Source organism: Sus scrofa, chromosome 9 (assembly GCF_000003025.6).
Source record: "Sus scrofa isolate TJ Tabasco breed Duroc chromosome 9, Sscrofa11.1, whole genome shotgun sequence".
Taxonomy (NCBI): domain Eukaryota; kingdom Metazoa; phylum Chordata; class Mammalia; order Artiodactyla; family Suidae; genus Sus; species Sus scrofa.
This window is the reverse complement of record NC_010451.4, coordinates 133,399,503-133,408,844: the sequence shown is the minus strand read 5'-3', so window position 1 is coordinate 133,408,844 and position 9,342 is coordinate 133,399,503. Positions and strand designations below refer to the sequence as shown.

The window sequence follows — 9,342 nt, the reverse complement described above, 5'->3', positions numbered from 1 at the left end:
TGGAAGATAATATGAGGAAAAGAATGTATATGCATGACTGGGTCACTGCTGTACAGCAGAAACTGACATAACATGTAAATCAACTATACTTAATACAAAATTTTTAAAATAAAAATAAAGCCTGTGTTCTAACCTGAATCCAAGACCGTAGGCTCCAAGAGGAGAAGAACCCCGTTTGTCTGATGGAGCACTGAACGCCAAGGCTGAGCCCAGCAGCAAAGGTATCACATTGCATGCACCAAATCGGCAACTGTTGAAGGGAGGAGAGTAAGCTCATGTGTCCTCACCCATGCCTGGGAGATACTTAGACGCCTTAAAATTCCTTTAAAAATTGCCTTTTGCCTCATCCCCCCTTTCCACACCCTCTGCATGTCCACACGCACGTGTACACACACACACGCACATATGCCACAGGATCTCAAACTCTCTCACACAAACTCACGCTCACACACACACATCCACACCCTCACAGGCACTGCATACTTTCACCCACATAAACTTGCACCCACACACATTGCAGAGAGATTGATGGGAGGCCCAGAGAAGTCTTTTCCTAGCTCCACGTCACCCAGCACAGCGAAGGCAGGACTGGACCGATATCCCAAAGTGAGCGTTCCCATGTGGACAACCCCACTGCCTCTCGCTGGACAAGCAGAACCACAAGAGGCACAAAGGTGTCTGGGCGCATCAGTGATGATCCCTGTTTACTGCCAGCCAGCGACCGATGCCAGAACCAACCATCAATTAGGCAGATTCCTGGGCTTTTATGAGGTTAGGACAAGTCTCCCTGGCTGCACAGCCTCTGAGAGAAACACTGCTAATTCCCAGGGCAAGCAGGGCTTTGCTGACACAGCACTGGGCATCCAGGGAATTAGGGTGGACTTGCCAAGACTTGGAGCCTTATCATCCTAGCAGACTGAGGGGCTGGACATCTCAACAGAGAATCAGATCATGACTAGTCTCCTAGAAGGAAAGTAGGACGTGTAGCCTGGGTTATGAGAGGTATGCATGATGTCTTAGAAAAGTAGAGTCTTGAAACCGGGGCACACAGTTGTGCTGTGTGACCTAATGAAAATAAAAGACCTCTCTGGGCCTAGGACCAAACTCTGCCATTCTCGGCCTTTTTAATTGCCCTTCTCCCACTATATAAAAAAGCGTGTTTCCTTTATCCACTCCTAACTGTGTTATGGTGTACTCTGTAGGATGTTAAATCCTTCAGGGAACCAAACAGAAAGGACCATTAAAACATAATTTTGCACGGGTGTCCTTATTGATGAATGAAGGCATTATAACCCCACCTGAGGAAGGAACCCCATTCCTTCCCTGTTTCATCCAGTCTTTATCCTCACAGAAGGAGCCTTGAATCACATGTACTACAGCATACGGACGGTGGGGTTGTTGGCCTTCTCGAGTGAGGTCATTTCTGCACGCCTTACTTCTTGGCAAAGGACCCATTGCTTTTGACAGGTTCCCCAGGAGAATGAAGAAACGACAACCTCGTAAGAAATAATAAAGACTAAAAAGGGCTTTCCCTCACCCTCCTTCTTAAAGAAAAGCAATCCTTTCCAACTATTCTCAGTGCTTAACCCCAGGATGAGACAAAACCAAAAAAGAAAAATATGACAAAACCTTTGAACGGACATACCGGCATAGGTTTGTAACTCTGATGCCTTTAAACTCAACTGAAATGTTTTCAGGGCCACTGAAGTTGACACGTTGTACTGAATATAAGCCTCAGATAAAAATTTTATGTGCTTTCGTTTCAAAGCAGTGTGCATTATTCAATAGGTTATTAAAATCTATTCTATCAACTAATATAGTGAGATTTGTATTCCAATCAACCCTGAGACTATAAAACGTTTAAATATTTTTCCTCATCCACATCCTATTAACTAAAAAAAAAGAAAATTAAAAGCTAGTTGGACAACCTAATTTTTAGCAATATATACCTTGCTCCTTCATTAAATGTATTTGGAGAGTTTTATCTCAATGTCTAATGAAATTAAAGGAGTTGTTTCTGTGTTTTCATGCAAAATTTAGTTACTCCCAAAAGTTAATTCAAAGGTCAGAAGTACACATTTACTAAAAAAAGAAAAAAAACCCAAACAAACCATACCTTTTACTATGCTTTTTGTTTTATAAATAACTCAGAATTTGAGCAGCACGTAAGACTGAATCATGACAAACTGATGAAAAATAGCATATAGATTTGTTCTTGTTTCTACAACTTTTCATGAAATAGATTAATTCTATTTTTCATGATCTTAATCTTGACCTTTTTTTTTTTTTTTTTTTTTTTTTTTTTTTTTTTTTTTTGTCTTTTTGTCTTTTTGCTATGTCTTGGGCCGCTCCCGCGGCATATGGAGGTTCCCAGGCTAGGGGTCGAATCGGAGCTGTAGCCACCGGCCTACACCACAACCACAGCAACTGGAGATCCGAGTCTCGTCTGCAACCTACACCACAGCTCATGGCAACGCTGGATCCTTAACCCACTGAGCAAGGCCAGGGATTGAACCCACAACCTCATGGTTCCTAGTCAGATTTGTTAACCACTGTGCCACGACGGGAACTCCCAATCTTGACTTCTTTTAGTAAAATCTTTTTACAAGGTTAGAAGTAATACTTCTTACGATGATTTCCATAATATTCCCCCAAAACATTTTGTAATGTTGATTTGAATTAAAAATTTAAGTCAGGTTTTTTTTCCTCAGAGAGGGTAGGTCTGGTTTGCAGACTGGCTTGACAAGGAAGACTGGCTTTGCTAAAAAGATTGTGCATTTTCCATAAATCGAATGGGCAAAAGCTGAGTTCTAAGGTTTTGACCAAAGGATTCTTAAGCATGTAGTAAAATAAAAGCATTTTATTTCTTAAAAATGCCTTGGGGAAAGTGGACTGAAATTAACAATATTTTAATTTTCCAATCCTTTTTTAAAAATAATTTAAATTAGACAAGGTGAAAAAAATAACAGATATAATTGGCAGTCTTTGAATACATTTTAGCAAACTCTTTTGGATATTCCCAGAAGCTGAGAAAGTGAACGGTTCTTATATGGATTATGAATCCCTTAGGAAGCTTTTTCTCTTTCAACAAAATTGAAGGAGGAAATAATTTTCGATGATGGGTCACTCTGTGATTTGTAGCCTTTAGCCCAAAAAAGAGTTCAAACAATTCATGAAGTTATCAAAATAAAACATCTCCAGTTTTTATCAACTTATTCATGTTACCAAGTTTTGTCAATGTTCACAACTATAAAAAACAAAGATAATTTTCAAAAAGAATAGAATTGATTTGGCACCCTTTCTCATTCTAGCAATAAGTAATATTTGTTATCTAATCAGGAGAGTCCCATTAATCTCATTAAGAAATGTAGTCCCGGGGGTTCCCGGTGCGGCTCAGCAGTAACAACTCAGCTAGGATCCCTGGCCTCACTCAGTGGGTTAAAGATCTGGCATTGCTGGAGTTCCCGTCGTGGCGCAGTGGTTAACGAATCTGACTAGAAACCATGAGGTTGCGGGTTCGATCCCTGCCCTTGCTCAGTGGGTTGAGGATCCCACATTGCTGTGGCTGTGGTGTAGGCCGGCAGCTACAGCTCCAATTAGACCCCTAGCCTGGGAAACTCCATATGCCGCGGGAGCGGCCCAAGAAATGGCAAAAAGACAAAAAAAAAAAAAAAAAAAAAAAAAGATCTGACATTGCTGAGAGATGTGGTGTAGGTCACAGATGTGACTCAGATCCCAAGTTGCTGTGGCTGTGGTGTAGCTCCTGCAGCTCCTATTCAGCCCCTAGCCTGAGAACTTCCACATGCCCTGGATGTGGCCCTAAAAAGCAAAAAAAAAAAAAAACATACAATAAAAAACGCATTTTTACTATGTAATTTAGTATTGACAAAATTTATGTTATATTTACATTATTTGATTATTTGTACACTGATAATAATTATAATGATCACTCATTCAAGAAGTAATTTTCACAGATAGAACTTTATGGAAATACGTCGTATTAAAAATTCTTACTATACACAACCATGTGCATATACTTAAAAATGGTTAAAGCGGTAAAGCTTACATTTTTTTACCATAACCGAAATACATTTGAAAAAAAATTTCTGATACATACATATTATATACCACAAACACAGTATTATTTCAGAAATGAATATTCAGTAGTCAAGGAAGGATTATCAAGCATAAAAATGTACTACCTTAAAATAAAATTCTGTAGGAGATAGAATAGAGAGACAAGTTTAAGGAAGAAAATGAAATAAAACATCAAAGGGACAGTTTTGCTCACAGACTTTTAAAATGCCCGATGATGGATATCAAACCACTATGGTATTTAGATTCCACTGAATACATTTAACAAGTCATAATGGGAAGTTCCCATCGTGGTGCAGCAGAAACAAATCCAACTAGTAACCATGAGGTTGCGGGTTCGATCCCTGGCCACGCTCAGTGGGTTAAGGGTCTGGCGTTGCCGTGAGCTGTGGTGTAGGCACAGACATGACCTGGATCTGGCGTTGCTGTGGCTGTGATGTAGGTCACAGACGCAGCTCAGATCCGGAGTTACTGTGGCTGCAGTGTAGGCGGGCAGCTAGAGCTCCGATTGGACCCCTAGCCTGGGAACCTCCAAATGCCGCGGGTGAGGCCCTAAAAGACAAAAAAGAAAGAAAGAAATCCAGTTGGGTCAGGTTTTCAGGGCATAGACTGGTTCATTCATTTAGGAAGGAGAGAAGGCAGGGACCTTTATTTATTGAACATCTGCCACGTGCCCAGCACTGAGCAGGAGGCTTTATGTACATAATCGTATTTCTTAATAAGAATAATTAAGTTGATGATATATCGTTATTAGTATTATTATTATGCTGAATACCTACTGTGTACCAGACGCTAAGCGGCAAACTTCACGTGAGCGATGGTAGTCAGTCCTTCCAATAATCCTATGAGGGAAGAATCACGAGCATTCCCATTTTACAGTTGAGAACAATGAGGCTCAAATAAATCAAAGCTAAACAACTAAAAAGTGAGAAAGCCTAATCATGACACCAAAGTCCCCAGTTCTGACCTCGTCTCGTCATGTCCCCTTAAAATGAAGCGCTGAGAGGTTGAACAACTTGGGAAGATAGAAATTAAGTCCCAGGTCAATCGGATTCGTTCCTTCCTTATTTTGTTCCAGAAAGTCACCCCAGCACTACCTGATAACTGCAAATATTCACATTTCTCTAGAATTCTTCAATTACGTATTCACCTGGCTTCTTTGCCAATTTTATAAAGCAGACAGAATCGATTTTATTATAATAATAATTCTTTTATTAAAATTGATTTTTAAAATTATTATATCATTATTATCCCCCACTTTTTTTTTTCAAATGAGGAAACTAAAAGACCCAGACTCTTTCCTCAGACAGGCTCTGCCCCTCAGCGTTGTGCAGACTCCTGATCAGGGCACATCTGACAGCTGTGAAAACTAAGCCAGGCAGCTGATGCAACAGCAGGGACCCCCAAAGCACCCAGGGCTCACACAGCTGAGCCGGGGTCGGAAGCCCTGCACACGCTTCCGGCTCATGGGTGTCACAGAAGGCGGGGCCTCCAAACTGACACGAGCCATCAGGGGGGACCTGTCTGTCCACAGTCTCACTCACAGTCTGAATCGGGGAGCCTCTGGGCCCTGGCCCAGGAGTGGAGGGAAACAGGATTGCCCGAAGGTCTTAAAAAGAGAGAGGCATCTGGGGTTCACGCCTCACCCCCACTCCCTGAAGAGGGGTACTCAGTTTGCTGCTTTGAAAAGGAAGGGTCTTTATTGGTTTTTGCAAAAGAGCCCATACTCACTAGCTATGCCCCAGGCAATGGCTGGTAGGGGGTGGCATTTAAAGCTAATATAACACCTGCACAAATCCAAATAGTGATTTGATCCGGAGAGAGCCGAGCTGTGGAGGAGAGTCGTATATGGACAGAAAGGCAGCCAGAGGAGACCCCTCTCGCAAAGACTTGGAAAACAGACTTGTGGTTGCCGAGGGCAAGGGGGAGGGAGTGGGATGGACTGGGAGTCTGGGATTAATAGATGCAAACCATTGCATTCGGAGCGGATAAGCGATGAGACGCTGCTGTAGCGCACAGGGAACGCTGTCTAGTCACTCGTGTGGAACATGATGGAGGATAATGTGAGAAGAAGAATGTGTGTGTGTGTGTGTGTGTGTGTGTGACAGGGTCACTTTGCTGTACAGTAGAAAATTGACAGAACACTGTAAACCAACTATAAAGGAAAAAATAAAAATCATTAAAAATTAAAAAATTAAAAAAAAAAAAAAAAAGAGAGTAGGCCTCCTCTGTGCCTGCCTGCGGAGACTCCCAGAGTTCCCCTGCTGCTCCCGGGATTGGTGCATCCCAGGGAAAAATAAATGATCTCCTACTGGTGCTTTGGGGGGGAGGGGGTTCTTAAGGATTAGAAGAGAAGAAATAGCTTTTGTTTTCTTTTTTCCCAGTTGGCTAAACATGACATTCCACCCACAGGCTTAGAAAACAACTTGACTAGCAGTGTGAGCGATTAGACAGGACAACAGCCTGGGGTATTCTCTCACGGAAGGCGGGAGGTCCAGGCTGTCTTTTCTTCTCAAATGTGTGGCAATCATCAGAAAAGAGCAGCTGTCAAACTTGCCTCCTGGCCCAATGGGGCTGCCAGGCTGCTGCAATCTTTATTTAATTGGTTTATTAATCTTATAACGCAATACAAGCCTCCGTCTCTAGGCCTCCCCGGTTAACCAGGCCTGGATTTGTAAATATGTTTAATTAAGCTCCAAAAGCCATGAGCTTTCTCTCCTCTTGGTTCTATTCTCCCACCAGGCCAGACCCCAGCCAGAACTGAAATAAATAAATGGCCTGGCTTCCCCATCCATCGGCTCCCTCTGGGGTGTGGTGATGGGAGGGCAGGACATTTGGAGAAAAGAAATGCCCTTCCCCGCCTCAGAGGTTGGCTGTGCTCCTTGATGGGAGCGCTGCTGTTCTTGCAAAAACAAGAATTAAGAACTCTAGAGGGAGAGAAGAGAAAAGAACACCATTCAAATTTGATACATAAATTTCTCCTTCTTCCTTACTTGTTGGGAAGGAGATCTAGTTCCCAAAGGGTGAGCCCTTCCCTAGGACTCTGAGAACTCCTGAAGACAATGCTCCCACCACGGAGAGGAGGGAGATGTAAATCCGGGGGGAGAAGGTGGGACTGTCCAGAGATGGGGCTGGGGGGGGGTACATGATCCACACCTGTATATCAACAGCTGTGTGCGTGTCTGTCTCAGCCAATACACTGTGATTCCAGCAGGCAAGGACTAGCACCTAGCACAGGGCAAGACATGTAAGTTTTGAAGGAAAGTAAGTGGGTAGGTGAGGAAGTGGATGGCTGGGTGGTTGGTTGGCTGGATGGTTGGATGGTTGGATGAAGGGAAGGATGGATGGGTAGACGAACGGATGGATGGATCGATGATGTGACAAGGATTTGGATGAGGGACTCCGCTCATTATTTCACAGCTCCTGTGGCTCCAGAAAACCAAGCCGTTCTTCCATTGGAAGAATCTCTTTTCTAGGGGAGCTCTCAGAGAGCATGTTCAGAGACCAGCTTATGTGCAATCTGCACAGCTCACCACCAAAACAATACCAACAGGAAGAAAAAAAAAATCCCAATCTGTCTACCAGCTGTTTTGAAGACAAGATGCTAAACAACCCACTGCTTGGGTTATAGAGATTATCTTTATTTATTCATCTATTTGTTTTTATTGAATTGCGTCCACCAGGCTCCAAGCACCCATAATAAGCAAAACTGCAACATTTCAATCCACAATCTGGACATTTCTAAACATCTGGATATTTGGCATCCCGTTGACCCCCCCACTGGTTGTCTTGTGGCCATTTAGTCATAGCCCAGAGCAGCAGTAGGGCAAATGAGGAAGAAGAAATAAGAGTGCTTGAGTGATCGAATGTTCTAGAATGCCCATCAATGTCCAGATTGCAAATACCCTGACCCATGGTCAGACTATATCCCAACTTTCAATTTGAAAAATACGGTTGCACTAGATATAGGGGTAAAGGAGTGAGTTTGAGGGAGAAGGGAGAAAAAGTGGAAGAAAGGACAGAGAAGGAAAGACAGCAAGTGAGCTGAGCAGCTGGTTGGCAACACATCTCAGAGCAGTGAGTCGGGAGACAGCTAACTGCCCCACGGGGGGTTCCCCAGAGGGTGCTTCCTCCAGAGCCACGCAGACTTGCTTAGGCTGTTCTCCACACCCCAATTCCAAGACCCAGATGGAAATGGCCAGAGCACCAGGCTCTCCTGGAGTTTATCTTATCCCAGGTTTAGTCACACACCCTCTCTTCCTGTCCAGCAAGGTGGGCAGGAAAGGAGAGTTGACCGCCCCATTCTGCAGGGAAGAAGATTAAGGCTCTGGAGGAAACAGGAGCCATCCAGCGATGAGCTTAAAGGCAGAGGGAAAATGGAAGCTCCCTGCCTCCGGGGTCCGTTTACCAGAGGAGGAGCACAGAGAAGGCGTATCTGAACTCATCATTTCCTCACTGCCCACAGATGCATCCAAAAGAGGCTGGTCAGCAGGGTGAGCTGGAGACTGCTTAGAAGTCTGGAAAAGATAGGCACCACTTTAGCCATGACTCCTGAAACACAGACACACACACATATACACATGCACATGTGTGCCATATGTCCGAAAGATTCATTTTATTTTAAAGCCATAAAGAGAAAAACACCCTCTCTGCAAGGTCTCCATCCCTGCCTGCCAGGCTTCATCTCCTCTCAGCCATTCTGGGCTTGCTGGGGTGTGTTTTTGTTTTCTGTCCAGGGTGACTGATTACAGAAGAGCAAATTAGCTCCCACTGCTTTTAAGATGCATTTTCTCTCTTAAAGAGAGCATCGCTGCTCTCTCGCCCCTGCCCGCCTGCCGGTTGGCTGCGGGCACTGCAGCATTAGAATGACATTCTCGGAAGGGAAGAGGGCACAGGCTCTTGTAGACTCAGCAGCACCCTGCCTGGTGTGAGCCAGTCCTGAACCCAGGCTCCTCCTCCTGGCCCCAGGGCACCACTCTGGTTACTCCAGGCTATTTTTACCCATATTTGTACCTACATCTGTGAACCCAGCTGCCTAGGGTAGAGCAGGATGAACAAATAAAAGACAAAAAAAAAAAAAGTGCTTCTCTGTGGTCCTAAGTGGAGGCAGGATGGTAGGCAAGATGGCTTCTCTTTGTTTTGGGTGGGATTTGTTTATTTGTTTGTTTTTTCTTTTTAGGGCCACAGCTGTGGCATATGGAAGCTCCCGGGCTAGGGGTCAAATCAGAGCTGCTGCTGCCGCTACCG

General features: G+C 44.0%; 1 long non-coding RNA gene across 1 annotated transcript; it reads right to left on the bottom strand.

Annotated features, from left to right (window-relative positions):
• LOC110255541 lies at positions 546-9,289 on the bottom strand. Its single transcript, XR_002336077.1, has 3 exons — positions 8,504-9,289; positions 4,875-4,937; positions 546-1,457 (listed from the first exon to the last, which is right to left on the bottom strand). It is a non-coding gene; the product is annotated as an uncharacterized LOC110255541 (long non-coding RNA).